This window comes from Pseudopodoces humilis, chromosome 14 (genome assembly GCF_049639895.1).
Source record: "Pseudopodoces humilis isolate 2021_Gansu_Grassland_sample_001 chromosome 14, ASM4963989v1, whole genome shotgun sequence".
Classification (NCBI taxonomy): Eukaryota; Metazoa; Chordata; class Aves; order Passeriformes; family Paridae; genus Pseudopodoces; species Pseudopodoces humilis.
The window spans coordinates 13,033,806-13,051,220 of record NC_142213.1 but is presented as its reverse complement, the minus strand read 5'-3'; the positions used below and the strand labels follow the sequence as shown (position 1 = coordinate 13,051,220).

At 37.5% G+C, this 17,415-nt stretch overlaps 1 long non-coding RNA gene across 4 annotated transcripts in view; it reads left to right on the top strand.

The window, feature by feature from the left end:
- The first annotated feature begins 209 nt into the window (after positions 1-209).
- The window catches only part of LOC148183157 (uncharacterized), a 106,243-nt gene continuing 89,037 nt past the window's right edge, over positions 210-17,415 (top strand). For 3 of the 4 annotated variants that reach the window (XR_015773762.1, XR_015773760.1, XR_015773759.1), the window contains exons 1-2: positions 210-371; positions 4,905-4,995. This is a non-coding gene — a long non-coding RNA (uncharacterized LOC148183157). Of the gene's footprint in view, positions 372-4,904; positions 4,996-12,069; positions 12,209-17,415 lie in introns of those variants that run through there. The other variant, XR_015773761.1, reaches the window with a different exon arrangement.

Genomic DNA, 17,415 nt, shown 5'->3' with positions numbered 1-17,415 from the left:
AAAAAAAATACATTGATATTCTCACAGTTTAGAAAAGGAAATCAACTTTTTTAACAACCCTACCCCCACTGTTCCACCTGCAGCTTGTTAAATAAATGCCTGGTAAAGACACCATCCCCCAAATCATCACAAGGATCCAGGTGTTGGCCATTTGTGCTAACAATTTATAGGTGAATCCCATCAAAAGGGTGACTCAGCAGATTAAAATAGATATTTGAAGAAGCTTGGGAGGGTGGATGCTAGTAGTCCTCCCCTAAACATTTGCCCAGAGGGTTGTTAATTGCTGTGCAAAATTTCTCCAGAAGTTTAGAAGGTGTTGGTAATTGGTTGAAAGATATTAATTTATTTTCCAGGGTGAGATATCTTCCAAGGTGAGAATTAAGTTTTATTTAACAGGAGCAAAGATTAAGTAAAGGATGGGAGGGAGGAAGGGGCTCCTAGGAAAGTATGATGTAATAACATTTTGTTTTCCCTGCAAATAGGCAGGGTAACTGTACTAATGATTTTTTAGAAATGTTTTAATGTCTCTTGCTGTGCACAGTTATCTTGTGAAGTTTGTTTTTTGTGTCCCAGGGGGGCTGCAGTAGGGGTATGTGCCTATGCCATTTCACATCAATCACTAGTCCTGTACAGAAAGTTGGTCTTATAATGTTTTTAGAGATGGCCTGAATGCTTATATTAAAATTTAAGACTAATTGCTCTTCAGTTAAAGAAATGTTTTGGGTGTATATTTCTGTATTCCTAAAAGATGAACTCTTTCTAAAGTAAAAATATTATTAAATGAAGGTGGCAAGTTAGCACAACCCTGTTGTAGTATCTTCAGAGCTGCTTTGTTTTAGGCTGTCTTTCCTGAGGAGATCAATAATGGATGGCTGATATAATTCTCTCACCACTCAGAAATGAGAAAGCCTAAATGCATTTCTTTAGGGCAGGCATGTTTTTCATCCTGAGCTGAAAAGCCTGTAATTGAGTGAGGTTTATAAGTGTGATTGCTATTGGTGTGTGTTCCAATCTGATGTGCCTCTGAAAGGTTCCACTGGCATTTACCTGACGCTTAGGAATGTTGACCTCATCTCCCAAGCTGGCCAGGATGTGAAATGTCTCTGCTTGAGACACGTATTGAGAATAAATCTCAGAAGCATTGAGGTTTAGTTTATGATTGTGTTGGTAGTTTCCTCAAAGTTTACTACCTAGTTTGCATATACTATAACTTTAAAAAGAAAGCAGAGCTGAGAACAGAAGTACATCCTCTTGCTATATGGACTTTGTATTTACCTCGTGAAGCAATTGGAAAGACTTATCCAGCTTCCCATTGGTAAGAACATGGGAAAACTGGAGGGCTACTTTAACTGGATTGTTCTGCTGCTATTCACAGGTCTAAAAAAATAGGGAGGAATGTGAACTTCTGAAATGAGGTGTCAGTATGGACATACTTGTGGCACAGGAGTCTAAAGTACAGTTCCTATTACTTGTCAATAGCAGCAGCATTTAGTTGTCCAATCATTTAAACAAATGAAAATGTACCCAAAGGAAAGCAGCAGGAACAAAGAATTACAGGTTTGGTGTGAATCCAGAGTCATGACTACCCCTGATCCCTCTGTCATGGAAGCTGTCCTTTTGCCCACTCTAAATACCTTCCCTTTCTCCAGGAAGCCCTGTGGCACAGCTGGTCTGTGCTCTGGGTAGGACTCTGCTCCTACCAAACAGGCACTCACAGGGCCAGAGCATTTGCTAGACCCAGGCAGACTCTTCTCTGCTGCTCTTGCCTGAGGGGATTTTACTTAATTTTATCTTTGGAAGGCTTTCTGTAGTATATTTATGATGAAAGAAATATATATATTTAATTTTATATATATAAATATATGTATTATATAATATATATTAACATATGTATTTGTGCATAATAAATATATATAAATATATAACTCCAGAATGGTTCAGGTATATGGAGGCATTGCTATAGCTGTAAGAACTGGTACTGTTGAAGACTTCATCCTGTCTGCTGTTTTTTCTGATCTTTTAAATCAGATTAGCAGTCTGCTTTGCGTTGTGTTCATCCCAGAATTTTCTTGGAAAAAAACGGCAGAATTCTGTAATTTAATGTATTACTGTTTTCGTCTGTTATTTTGGAAGGCTGTGGATAAGACAGATTGGTTTACAGCACATGTGAAATGCTGTTGAAATATGGAGCACAGATGCACTAGAGTAAAACAGTTCCTTTCACAGATAGTTGCTATTGGTGAGAGAAAGGTAAATTCAACTTTGATTAGCATTTTTGAGGGTCTGGTTGGGTTTTCTGTTGCATGTGAAAGGATGGAGTGATTCTGGGGGGAGTCCTGGCTGATGTCACAGTGGAGGTTTCTTTGGCTGAGATGGGGACTGCCAGGTGCAATGTAATGTTGAGGGTCCTGTGGGTCCCAGCTGTTGCTGTGGGGTCTCTGTGGAGCAGTTGGGGCTGCTCCATGTGGGACAGGGCTGGTTCCAGATGGTTCTAGAGCCATCCCAACACAGGGCACAGCTGAGCCCCTCAGCAACACCGGTGGTGCCTCTGTGGGAATGTGTTTAAAACAGCAGAAAATGCTGGACAAATGTAGGAGAGAGGAGGAAAGGCAGGGAAAGAGCAGAAGGAGCACCACTGAGGTGCATGCCATCACTGTGTACTGTGATTGAAGGTGATGTGTTGCTGTTAGTTGCACATATAGAACTTCATCTCCAGAAATAAAATAAAGCCCCTAAATGCCGTAAATCAGTGCCACTTGTGAAATCCACAGTACGTCTTCCTTGCTGTGTGAACTCAGTTCTATTGGAAGCAGTATTCCCGTGTTTGTTTTGATACACAGTGGAAATAAAGTACAAGTTCTCTTACTCACAAATATGCTGTGTGTTTGTGAATTGAGTTTCAAACTCTTTTATCAACACTGATTGCTGCCTGGGGAAATGATTCCAATATATCAAAGCTGGAGAGAAAAGAAAGCCAAGGGTAGCTGGATATTTCAAAGCAGAATAAAAAATGAGCATTAGAATTCATGACAAGTAAAAGCAATTTGTAGTACAGAGGTAGGCATTGTATTAAATAAATGCATTTAAAATATTGCATGTAAATGAAGTAGATGTCTGAATTTAAGAAGGAAGAACAAGTGCTATGCATCAGTGCTTAATCAGGTATTTGTAAGTAGTAAGAGACTTAATTTAAAAATAGGATTACCTGTAATTCACTCTGAATACTTAAAATTTTTTTCTTTATCTGAATGAGTCATTTATTTCTATCAAGCAGTATTTTATTCTTCAAGTAGGTTTCTTCATTTGTTCTACCTATAACACAAAATAGTATTTAGTGCTAGAAACAGTGGGAAAATATTCCTAGGAGCAAGATATTTAGAGACAGAAAAAGGGGTATCATTCACTTTCTTCATTATAGTATGACAAGGACAGTCTCCTAGAAAGGGTGAAAAGTACTTTGAGTGCCAAATTGAATGACACTCACCATTTAGTTTTTTTCCTCAAGCATTTATTTTCAGCTCATGAGTATGTCTATTTTGTGTTTTCCTGTTTTCCAATGGAGATGTGGCAATGTCATGAAAAAGGCATTTCTGAACAACCTTAGTTCTTAATGTCAATTTGATAATTTTGGAAGCATAAGTTTGTCTTATATAATGGTAAAACAGCTACAAATTAGGCAAAATACAGAAAAGTAATCCTTTATAAAAATAACTTAAATGAGTGTATTTCTTGCACAGTTTTAGGGTGTGAATAAACTACATTCCTGTTTTATACATTTTGGAAGTTTAGAAGGACAAGAGCTGAATCTGGTTCTTTTAACATGTTGCATAATAGGTATTCATTTGCAAGGAAAATGCTTTATCTTTGAATGTGTTTTGGATATTTTTCATTTAAAATACATTAATTACTTGCTGATCTTAAGAGACAGCAACAGCTTCCACCATAATGTAGTTGCTATTTGGGATATGTTCACCGTTTTTATTAGATTCCACTGTTGAACTTTATTTAACTGAGAGCCCTGGGGTTTACTTGGTGACATACAAAATGTGTGTACATGCCTGTGTGTGAGACTTGAACAGGCAGCTACCTTCTCTTTTCAAACCAAGGACATCCATAACAGCAACATGAAGCATTGAATTCAGTCCTTGTTTCCAGGGTTCAAACCTCTGTATGCAATTGAGATAATTTTGGTATCACTCCTTAACTGGCATTTGCATTTTGGTAAACTCTCTTAAGAATAGTCAAAAAAGTGCACTTGTCAAAACTACACATTTTGGTGGCAAAAAGGGTTTGAAGCAGAAAATCTTTTGTGGTTTGGATGATTTCCCCAGCTGTAAGCCCAGCAGCACAACATGAAACAAGCCAACATTAGAATAGTTCACAAATTATTTTTATCAGACTGTACAATACATGCTTTTTAAAAAAGAATAATTTAAAATTCCCTCTCAGCAATCCTGCAAGTTTTTATTTTAGTGGTGTGAAAGTACAGATGTCTTAACTGCCTTGAAAATAAGAGCACTGTAAGGCAGATTTAGGTCCTATTTCAGTCAACATGGCAGTGATCCTGTGGACTTCAGACTCATTGTTTAATGCATGAAAATACAAATGAAGTTGCTAAGCACTGACACATTTTAAAAATAAAATGTTTTGGTAACTTAAACATGAAGCAGTACTGCCAGATAGATGTAGTTGTGTGATGCTATGACTTCAGTGTGTCCTGCTACTTTAATGCTGGATTTGTAAAGCTGACAACTTTCAGTATCTTTTTCAAATCAGATTTGATCCTTAGACACTCTTACAAACACAGCTCATCTGTTACCTGGACTTTGTAATTTTGTCTGGTCTCAATTTACTGCCTGTTTGTATGACACACGACACTCACTTGTGAATATTCTTTTCTTCAGATGAACAGCAAGTCGACGACAAGTTTGTGGTGAAAGTTACAGCGCTTTAAAGGACATATGATCTGCTGTGCTTTTCAAAATCCCCAAATAGGTAAGATACAATCAAATTTGATTCTAAATGCAGTTTTGCTAGTCAGGCACCATTATAATTTGACAGGTATGATGTGACACAATGAAATCTGAATGACATAACCCCCTGTGACATATCTGATAGGCCAAGGTAGAAATTTAATAAATATTTCCAATAAGTTTCCTGTACTTGGCCTGTCATGTCCCCAGCCATGCCTCAGTGTTTTATCTTTAGGTCAGGTATTTGGTCTTAAACATCACAAAATATAACAGCTTGCTTGTTCATGAGAATCTCCATAGGTGCTTCTGTGTACCTTTCCTGGATATTCTGGATCTGAATAATGTTGCAACTGTATAATTATTCCAATGTGGACACCTGTAAATCATTGTACTTGGTCAGTAGAGAAGCTGCTGAATATATGGAATCACTTAACCCACTTACATATAATTTGCCTAACTCTGATACACTGTGTTATGGCTAGCTATGACCTAGTTGGCTTCTTTCTGAAGTTCTTAGGTGTTGAAAAAAAAGAAGACACGGCTCCAGGGTTTCTTTCCTATAATTTATCATGACAGCGGCTTACTCAAAGAATTAAAAGCAAGGTATCTCCTCATCTACTGCTTTGGATTTACATTCCTGCTGCCATGAGAGGATTCTCTTCTAATTCAATGAAAACCGGTTGGTGCAGCTAAACTCCCAAACCTCCTAAAGTGACATTTAATACATAAAATTAACAGAACATAAAATATATTTTAAAAGAATTCTTCACACTAACCCTTCAGCCAGTTATGAGTTATGCCTTGGCCCCTTTTCTAACTACTTAAAATTAATGATTTAGAATCCAGAGTTTTTATGCTTCTGGAGTCATCTTATTCTAGTGATTTCAGTGGGAATTGGCAAGCCTAAAATGTAGTTCATAATTAAACTATACCTAGCATATCTGCATTATTTTATTATATAGAACACCATATTAAAATGGTTTAAGCCATATCACAATATATTTGCAAATATTATTTCTAAGAACTTTACCTAAAAGCCTTTTAAACAATTCAAGTTTTTCAACAACAAACAAATGTGATTTACAGCACTTAAGAAACAATTACTTTTATAGCCTGGGATGAAACTGCTACATGGTCTGTTCCAAAGTAGCCCATGTAAATGTTTGCTAAAAATAGACTGGACTATGAAAACCAGAAAGCAATTTTCATGTATTCCTTATTTTCCATTTGAAATTTAAACCAAAGAATCAGTATTAATTAATTTAATATGCTTATATCATAGTCTGCCAAAAAAACTTGTAAAACGCTGTCAAAAATGTCACTGCAAAGTATGACATGAATACACCAAGTTGCTCTGTAAAAATAAGAAATTTATCTCCATGTGATCCCAACTTTGAAGGTTACTTATGCTTTCAAAATAAGTGTCACTCCGCATTCATATTTCATTTTAAATTCTTGCCCTTTATTATGGAATAACTTCATTTATGAAGGGCATTCAAGTAACCAAAGTCCTGAAATGTGCTGGTTAAAGACAGGAGTAAACTGTCCCCTGCTCCCGTATTGTAAAAACAGTGCAACTGTTCAGTCTCACAAGCCTGACATATCTGGAATATCAAACCTCCATGCTTGTCTCTGCACAGACCAGGGACAGCAGAGGTGAGCACTGTCACCTCTATTGCAAGTAGCCAGATGGTCCTGTTATTTCAGTCTCCTGAATAGATAATAGGTAGCTCAGGAAAGAAGTTCTTATTGTCAGCTGAGGTATAATAGATTCTGGACATGGAGTATCACTGTTTAGATCTGTTCTTATTGTTTTAGTTGCTATCTAAAATAATTTTCTTAGGCACAGTAGATTATAGAAGCTAAGTATAAATAAAAAATACTGCATGGTATTGGAATTGTGGGAATACTGATAGTCTATGTTTTTCAGGAAATAAGTCAGTATAAATGTTGTGATCTGGTATTATATTCAATGTAGTTATTTGTCATGATAAAGCATTTCTGAGGTATTTTACTTGACAAGCAAGCTATGCATTAAATTTCAGTATATTTGACATATAAAATTATAGGGAAGAAGTAAAGACAGAATGCAGGTAACAATAGGCTCCAAAAGAGATTTGGAGATGTATGTTACTAAAGAAGACAAATCTTTGTAAGTTATATTGAATGGTTGCATTCAGCAAGTCCAAAAATGTTTTATTTTGAAATCTCTAGCTGTATTCTTCTGTTTCAAATCTCTAGCTGTGTTTTTGTCCATTTTCTGCCTATCTGTTCTCTGTTGTACTTGTGTTTTTATGGCTTAGCCCCATGAGGATATCCAGAGGCAGTGCTGTGGCAGACCTTGCTGAAATCTCTACTAGTGAGCACTGATGCTCACTTGTTTTAATTTCTGCTCTTATTTCTTACTTTCACCTTTCAAACCTTTGTTCAACAAACAGTTCAGAGATGCCTTGCTAGTTATTTTGTATTAGATGTGCTGACTAGCATCAAGATGAAAAAGTGGTTTTCACCAAGAAGGAGTTCTAGAATTTAAATTAGGATTTAACTGGATAAGAATGGGCCAAATTCGTAGAATGGATTGGCTTGGAAGGGATCTTAAAGGTCATTTAGTTCCCCTCCCTGCCATGGACATTGATTTTGAAAGTATCTTCTATCTAGAGCTGCCCACCTTTTGAACTTCTTCCTTTCCAACTTCTCCTTTACTCATAGAAACAGACAGTTTCACAATGCTGTTTTGATGAACAGAAACCTCTTGAGAACATAGTTAAAGTGCAGTAATCCTACAGCAAGATGTTTAATTTTATGCCTATAGTATATGCAATACTTCAGAGGCTAATTGTGTTTAGGAACTACTCTTGGAAAGGAGACATGTAAGAGAGACTCAGTGACTGGAATGATTGGATAATTGCACAGTGCAGGAGGATATGCTATAGATCAGAAGCAAATCCAGTATTATTGGCACTGGCAAGAGACTTGGGGTACCTGAGAGAGAAATGTATAGCTTCACACCATTCCAAGAATACATTTGTGCTCATACAGCTGAATTGCACTTTGGGTATGTTCCCTCTCCTTTTTTCACCCCAGAAGGAAAATGCATGAAATATTCCATACATCGCATGCATTTCTTTTTCTGAGGAATTAAGTATTTCTTATTTTACACCTCTTCTGTAGAAATTTCAGTGAATTGGCAATAGAATGAATCCTTGGAAGCAATGAATTGCTTACATGTTTTTTTCCCTGATTTGCTAAGAGTTTGTCAGTGTTCTGTCCTGATTATATTTAATACATGTAGTCCTGGAGAAAAAAGGTATTATGTTAAAGGTGCTTCACACCCCTAGAAGATTGATATTTCCTTGGAAATACAAACTTTGGTTGCTCGGCAGAGTTTATCCAGTTGTTGCAAGTCTCATCTTCAAGTGTCTGCATTCACACTGTGCTTGTTACAGTGCCCTGGTATAGCTGTGAAAGGAGCTACATTTTTTCCCCCACCTAGCCTCAATATAAACAAGATCTAAGTTACAAATGTGATAACTAACTATACATTATAATTCATAAAATATTCTTAATTCTGGTGGGGGAACAAATGAAATTCATCATTAGCAATTGAGTTTTAGAGTGAGTGTGTGGGGGTGCATGGGAATAAGTATCCTAGAAGAAATTTATGCAGATTAAATCCATTAGCAATTTTCTTCACACCTCATTAGGCAAAATATCTAATCCTACTTAGCTCTTCTACTTCTCTCATTAGACAATTTAAACTATACTGTTCCATACCATGGAAAGACTAAACCAATCCCTGGTGTAGTGTTCCACAAGTGAATTCTCAATTCACAGCTGTCATACCAGCTCCTTGGGCTCATCATGTTGCCTCAGTGCACTGTGGCATGGCTCAGTCTGCTGAGGGAGCCTGGCAACCCTAGAGGGGCTCTCTGGAAAAGTGCTTTTTACACAGACAACTATGTCCATGCTCTCTGACACCGTCAGTGCCTTAAAATATGTGTTCAGCTCTGTGCTGTGTATTGAAAATACTTCCCAGTGATTGTTCAAAAAGTTTCTCTGTCACTCCCCTTGTCAGAAAATACAGAATTATCAAAAAATTGAAGTTTTCTTTCTGAGGATGTCACTCTTGTTAGACTTTTTAATGGAATAATTTATTGGGTTGATGTTGGGATATCTGGTGTGGTTACAACTGTGTTGTGGCTGTGAGTTAGCCATAACTTTAAGTCAGTTTAAGTCAAGTCTACTGCTTTGGGAAGTGTTCCTAACCTGTCCTGACCTACAGCTCATTCCTGTCCTCCTTCATGTGCCTCTGCTGGCATAGAAATGGACAAGAAAGGGGGACAAATTGGCTTAAAATTATCCTGGCAAAATAGGTCTGAATTAATTTTGATACAGCTAGGTTTTCTGGGCTGGCTCACTATCTAACCTTGCAAATACTCCATCACAAAAGAAGGAAAGGCTGAGACTGGAGAGAGGGAGAACACAAAAGTGCTTCTTTTAACTGTACTAGTCTTACAGCAGTTAAGGTTTCCATGATACTGTGGCAATAATATAATCAGTATTTCAAAGGAAGCTCTATAATGTGAAGTTGAACAAAAGTAGGTGGAAAACTTTAAAAAGAGTTTGATAGCAAGAATTTGTCATTATTTTTGCAGGGAAAGGGAAAGAAATAGGGTTTCCTCTTATTAATTCATTTACACACAGCAAGAGGTATGAAAGAAAGTACAGGCAAATATTATAAGTCTGTTCTGAGTGAAAGTCTAAAAAATGGGGAGACTAATCCTTGCTCTTCCTGTTATTTGACTACTCCTGATTTTGAGACTGAAAAGTGCTAAGTATTTTTCATTCCATGCCCAAACCGTCTTGTGCAATGCAAGATTGCACAGTTTAAAAGCATAGAGCTCTCTTAACACAAAGATAGCAGACTGAGGAAAAATTCTCGGCTGAGTACTCAAGGTTGAGGTCCAATTAACTTTTCTTTCTTATTTGAGTGAAACTGCAGTAGAGTCAGAAAACAGTAACAAAGGCACCACTTCTCCATGTACAGTATTAGAGCATTATTTAACTTTCAAACTAGGTTAACAGTATTTTTAGCCTCTGTCCTCTCCTTACTTCTTGCAGATGTCGGAGCAGGTAGAATTTCCATTTTTACCTCACACTGGAAGCAGCAGAGTTTAAGAGAACAGCTGAATTCTTGCAGAGCCACATGTAGTGTTCTTTGCTGCCTTTGATCATTTGTCATTTTGATTATTACAGTTTGAACTGAGTAGTTAATTGATCCTTTCTCATTGCCTCTTTCATGTCCTGCTATCAGCTTTGGTCATTTCCTTTATATTCAAAAATGTACAGGAAATAGTCCTGCAGGTCTTAGCACAAGTGGGTGTGCCTGTCACTCTGCTGTGAAAGGAGTGTTCCTGGAACCTCGCTCACTTGGTCAGGAATGCTTTGGAGCCTCACCGGGGCGTAGCTTGTACCTCATTATGCTTTCTATAGCCAGTAGGTGCATCTCACATGCTGAGAAGAAGGGCCAGAAGAAGGAATAGGCAGACAGGAAGATTTTGAACAAAGGTTCCTGAAGCCTATGTCCTCTGTTCAGTCCCACAAAAGCAGATCCGATGTGGGATGTATGAAAGTGGCCAAGTAGAGGTTTGTGCTCTTATTGGCTTTGTGTAGACTTATGAGGGTTATGGTTCCCAGGTATCCTTGTGAAACTGGGACAGTCAGGACAAAGCTGAAGCAATTCCAGTAATTTCTATATGGGTACAGCTTGTACTGTCCCCATCCCACATGAGGGAAAGAGCTGCTGCTGCTGCTGGCTGCTTCTGACAGTGTGGCTCACTGGCACATAGGAAAAGATATGGGTCCTTTAAAGAATGGAGTTAAACATTCTAAACAGAAAATCTAATTTTCTTGGTTTTCTTCTGTGTCATCTGGCAATCCCAACAGAGTTAGAATCTCCCTCAGCTGTTGCATGCTCTCTAGTTTCCCTGGCCTAACCAAAGGAAGGCAGTTCTGTCAGATGATGGCATATGAGCAAGTGCTCATAGTCGTGGGGAGCTCGTGGCACAGAACAGGCTCTCAATTGCATTAGAATCTAGGGATGGAAAAGGAGAGAGGAAGAAGTAATCTCACTTTGTGTCAGGATTGCCTTTTCTCCCACACCATAACCCATTCCAAATCCCTTTGTTAAACCATGAATACATTGTATGCTAAGCTAATAATTTCTCCTATTATATTTTACATGCAATTCTTCAAATTCAAAGGTCAGCAGCCAGACATGTAAAATGACTTAATGAACGACTTCAGCTCGTTAATCATGCCTCAGTGTTGCAGTGCCTCTCCTCTGTTCATTAGAATAACATTTCTTTGCACTTTGTGGCAAACCATCATTATAATACAGAACAAGGACAACAGAATGTGAAAGACTTTTTTTAATGAGACTTCATAGCTGCTCATGGTGGGACTCCTCATCCTGTTTGCTCTTGAAAGAGCTGTCTGACAAAGGTTTAGAATTTTACCTGATGAAGAGAGCCAGAAAGAGTTTCACAGGGAAAACTGTCAATGAGCTTACAGAAAACTGCATAAACTTGGCTGCCCTGTCAGCTGAGCTGTCAGTCTTCAAACAAATGCAGAGAGAAAAATCTTTAATTGTACTCAGCACACACAAGACATTTTATGCTGTATCATTGTCATTTGCAGCTGTTCTTAACTCACAGAGAAAAAGCAGAAACCCAGGATCTTGAGTGGACTCTGGACTTAATATGGAGAAACTCTTGTACTTTAATAATTACAAATCATTGAGGAAAATAAACTGTTAATCAGAACTTCTAACACTCACTTGCACCATCAATGTTTTTTGCTGTTATTTTAATGTTATTCTAGTCCTTACCTTGGATATACCAAAAAAATGGAATCGCTACAATAGTGCTGGATTCAGACAGCTAATTTAAATCTCTCTCAATAAATATTTTAAGGGATGTTAATTATATTTTAGAATCTTTCTTCTTTAGCTGGAATAATGAAATTGCAAAAATGGCTTATAAAGTTTAGTGGCTGTTCATTTTTAATTAAAATGTTCTTCCCTGTTTTCCCTTAGGAGTGGAGCGACCTTAAGCACTAGAAAAGGATACCAAGGTTCCTCAGAAAAAGTACAAGTCTGGCTATTGCCCACATTCATTTCCTGTCTGAGGCCAGTCCAGGTGCTCCCAACAAAAAATAAATACTTACAAATCCAGGCTCTAATCTTGTCCTCATGATAAATTTTCAAATTCCTTTGATGGCAAATGCAGTTTTAATTCATATGAGAGGCAGCATTAGAACAGTTCTGCAATATGCAGATAGAGGAGTAATAATGATGAGAGATACTTATTTTATTGCCAGCCTCAAGAGATAAAATTGAACTTTACAATCAATGGATTTGTGAGGTGTTTGGAAATTATTGTTGTTCTTTCCTGCTGCCATCTGTTTGTTTGTTATTGCCCATCTCCATTGTTTTTGATATACTATAGATGTTATTTTTGCAATATACCTTTCATCTCCTATATATTCATTTCTATGTGCAATTTTCTATTTTCTTCATCCTTGAGTCTGTTTCATACCTGTTAACTCAGTATGTGCCCTTAGTTACTAGATCCTGAAGCAGGTTTCACCCTAGGCTTCAACAGCTTTCTCTCCAGCTTTGCTGCTATTTTGTGCCTGCAACTCCCTTGAAGTTCTGTATGTCCATATTTTTCTTCCTCACTGGCCAAGGTCTGTTTCACATGGATACTGCCTCGGCCAAAGGTAAAAAACCAGTTTTTTTTCAAGCCTGGAGTGAGGAAGAAGCACTATTCTTTGTTCCCCAAATATTTCTGTCATCAGTGGGTGAAGCAACAGAGGCATTGAAATAAATCGAGCTGTTTAAAGTATGGTTACTAAAGTGCTCATGAGCTTCTTTCTTCAGCTGCTCTCTTCTCCAAATCGTCAGGCTCCTTTTTGCTGCATCTCATACACTATTTTCCATCTTTCTCTCTGATAGGCTAAGAAAAAGCTCTTTTTTTCCTTGTAATCTCTAGTCCTCTTTCCCTTGTGTTGCTCTGATCTGCTTTGTCAAGTGATCAAAGTCCCTGTACAGGTGAGCTGTTGCTTAGTTACCACCTGCTTGGAATTCACTCTTGAAAAATTGCTTTGTCTTGAGAAGTAGCCATATCTTTGTTCCTTGGTGCTCCATTTAAATGGATGATCAAAGTTTATCAGCCTGCTCTATTAGCTCTGTGTTCTGTGCAAAACTTTTTCTTGTCACTTCTATGGATTTTAGGTCAATCTGGAGAAAAGAGATGGAGGAGAAGGCAAGAATGCTCTGTAGTTTAGAGGGAGTGTTTGCCAGAAGGCAATCTTGCAGGAAACAAAGTACATCGTCTCCAGCACCAAACAGTCTCAACACAGCCAAATAAATCCAAAAGACTGTGAAGATATTTTTCTGTTGGGTGGCTGCTGACTGTCTAAGGGGAGAGGTGAAGACCAATGACTGCCACTGCATGGGAATTTCTTTTGGGAAGTGTAGGAGCCTGGGGGAAGTGACTGAGATAATCCTGGAGAAGGATTTAACAAGTACTGAATATTTATCTCTCAATTAAACCGACAAGAAGCAAATTCTCACTGTACAATTGCTCAGGTCTAGAGCTGTGTTTTCACTGTTTAGGAAATATAAATACTGAATTGTGTGACTGATAAATTATTCTGGTATCTGAATAGAATATATGTTTTTCTTGCAATTCTTTTGCAGAATAGAGCTATATTTTGTGAGCTAGAGCAATTTTCCCAAGTGGTACTTAAATGTTAACTTTAACTAGCACACTTCATAAAGCCAAGTAAATTCTCCTAATGCTTTTTTTGTGTTCACTAAGGCTGTTTTATGTTAGTTACATCTATGTCAAGTTTCTACAATCACAGCACTTGATATATTAACTGCTGTATTAACTTATTCCTAGAAATATAGACACATACACCAGTAAAATTGTAGAGAAGTTAAAGTTGAAAGGGGCCTTGGGAGTTTCAAATTCCCCTGCCCAAAGCAGATATTTAGGGTTGTTTTGAATAGATTCAATAAAGATGAATCCACAAACAATCTGGACAATTCATTTCCATTTTTGTTTATATTCATATTTAAAAAAACAAGTGGAATTTTCAGTTCAGGTCTCTTGCCTCTTATCTTTCCCTGTGCACTGGCTCAATCTCCTTTTCTTCCCATCAGTCATTTACACATGCTGCTAAGATTTGAATAAATGCAAACATATGGAAATCAAGGGGATGATTCTGAGGGTCAGTAAAATGTGCTGCGGGTATAGTATTATCCAATTTCTACACAAATGAGGTTGCAGAGAAATGAAAGCAGAAGCATACAAAAAACCCCCAGTTACCTCTGAGATTTGACCAGTCTTGGAGCACTTGATCCTGGTGCAGCTGAGATTTTCTTTGCTGTCTAGATTAATTTTGTTGGGAAAAGAAGATTCTAGAGGTTTTGCTGAAGTGTTAGCGCATAGTCTTTTGTTCAATAACCAGTACTGTTCACTTTTTTTTACAATGTTAAATTTTGCTAACAATGAGGTAGTATTAAGTATTTTTGTTGTTAATTCTTTTACACAGGTACAATGTCAGCATAAAAGCAACTACCGGGGAGTTCAAAGCTAGAAAGGATCAAACATTGAGAACGTAGTTTTTATATTTCTGACAATTTGTCAAAAATTACTAGGGTCTGTGTTGTATAAAGGCATTACAGATTTTTGAAGAACAAACAGTTTTGAAGAAGTATTAAAAGACATTTAAGTTAGAAGCAAGATTATTGATTTGATATGCAAGATGGCTTGGATACAGGGTGGAAAGCAGGTGGGAAAAATGACTGAAAATGAGAGAAGTTTATGAAACCTAAGTATGTAGAAATTCAGATAAAGGCCCTGATCCTCTGTCAAGGACTAAATGGTGATGGTATTACTGATTTAAAAAGCATACTGAATAATCAGGTCCTATTCTGTTAAAATAGCAGGGAAAGCTCTGTTTTCCTCTGTAGTGCTGCTTTTCTTTCTATCTCATACAGGGGCTCTTAGATCAAGTGTCAAGGCAAACTTTCACATTGAGTGTTTCTCTCAACTATCATTCATCACATTTAATTTTTATGAAACAGCTAGATTCTATTTATGTTCCGTATGTCATAATATGGGATAGCTTTTGTTAATTGCTAGGCTGTGACTCCTCTAACCACCCCAAATGCTTCCATTTTTAACTTAGGACAATAATAGAAAGATACTTTTTGACTCCTGTTATTTTTGTTGCTAATAGCTGAGAGCCTTGCAGAGTTTAAAAATATCAAACCTTGAACAGCTTTTCTCTGAAGAAGCTCTAAGGCATGCAATTTGTTTGCCAGCTGATGTTTGCTAGATTTAAGAACAACAACAAAACTTCTAACCCTGAAGTTAATTACATATTTTGTAAACATTTCTATAATCTGTTATCACCATATTTTGTGTGATATGACAATGTATATGCTAAAACTATGAATTTAACTGAGGGAAACCTTTCCAATTTCTGCCAGAAAGCATAACCCTTCTTTTTCTGACTCTGCAATGTGTCAAAGGGACAGGGCCTTAATGTTTTATGCAAGCAGAGTTCTGACTGCCTGGGTCTGGAGACAGGTATGCCATACCTGGTGATAAAATGCATCTTTTGTGAAGTATGTGTGTGACTGAGGAGCTTCCTGGGGAGGATTTCCCATTGTTCCAGGAGAGGATGTTCTTGCATTGGCATCTTGCCCACTGTATAGTCCCATTTTGTGTTCCATTCTGCCAATTCCAGTTGGCTGCACATTTATCGGAGCTACATAATTTTCTAATTTTCCCTGGTCACAGGGTTTTGTAACTGGAGACAAAGTAGTGAAGTGCTCAAACAGCAAGAGAATGGGATTTTTTAATTTAGTAGGGACGTGCTTGCTTTGCTTTTCTGTAAGGTAAAGCCTGTTTGTCATTCACTTCCCCCCAGCTTTCTCCTTGACTTGAAAACATGTATGGGCAAGATCTGTGTGTATTTAAATGTATGTAACCTCACACTGTCAGCCTCTCAGAAAAGAAGAAATTAAACAGAACAAAATCTCTAATGATTAACAGTCACTATCTTTAGTGATTCACTTCTGATGACCAAGGGTAAAGCAGTTTGGTTTCTTGTATTTTGCTTCCACTTTCTACATGGTAATTGCCTCCCAGTGAAGGTAGCTGAGCTTCAAGACCTAATTTCTTCCAGTTTGCTACCAGGTTCTGAAAGACTTGGTCTTCAGAAATTATCATTGGGCACCAGGTTCCAGTACATACAGATGCTCTGGTTTACAGAAACAAAGGTAATACTTGTGCTCAAATTCTGGGTGACAGTGCAAAGTTATTCATAGGAAACTGCTGCTGTAGTTTCAAATCAGAGCTACAGGAACTCATGAGGGATGTCTTCCAACATCCACTTTGTCCATACATGAGGTGGTAGCATGAGAAAATGTGGTGGATTGTATTCAATCAGTAACTACTAGGAGATTTTTTTTCATTACAAATTTTGTGGGTCATGAAATGTTTAGTCCATTTCAGATAAAGGACTGATGTGCACAATGTTATCTTCAGTATGTTTTTGGCAAAATTGGTTTTATTAGCTGTTTCAGTATTATTAATTTTCAGCAGAAGAATTAGGATTTCATCTCATCCAATGTAGAACTAAAAGTAATTTTGTTGACAGTTAGTTTTTATATCAGGTTATGTGCCTATGATATTTTGAAAACATAAAACCTAAAACAGCTTCAAAGCAAAAAATATTTGTTTGGACTTTGTTTTAGTCTAAATACTGTAAGAATTATTTCACAAAACTTGACAGTCCAATATACCAAGTTACAGAAAGAGATAATGCTGCAAGGTGATGCATGTTTTGTATATACATAGGACCTATAGCTCTGAATATGGGATTCTGCATAGAAATTTTGTTTATATCAACCCCAGGGGTGCATACACACATCAAATGGACTATTTCCTTCTTTCCAGAAATAGTGCATAGACTCATGATTGGGGTCTTACAGACCCAGGACTGAATATTGTACATTAAACTATACTTACAACAGTGATTTGCAGAGGCAGTGTCATAAATGCAGATCCTGAGTTTCTGAGTTAAGTTTCTGTTACAAATATCTACAAACTAGGGATGAGAACCTCTCTTGAAGGAATTATTGACTTTATGTTGAATCTTGCCGAGAGCAGAGCAACCACAAAGTTAGAGGAGTCTCAGTCAAGTTGAGAATTGATAAAGCAGAGCAAAATGCTTTTCTGCCTTACCAGTGATCTCCTCTCCTTGGCTGCCTTTGCAGTTCGTGGGGGTGTGAGCTCATCCATTTGTACACCAATGGAAAGATTCCCTGCTCCCAGGGAGTGGAAGAAATCCATAACAG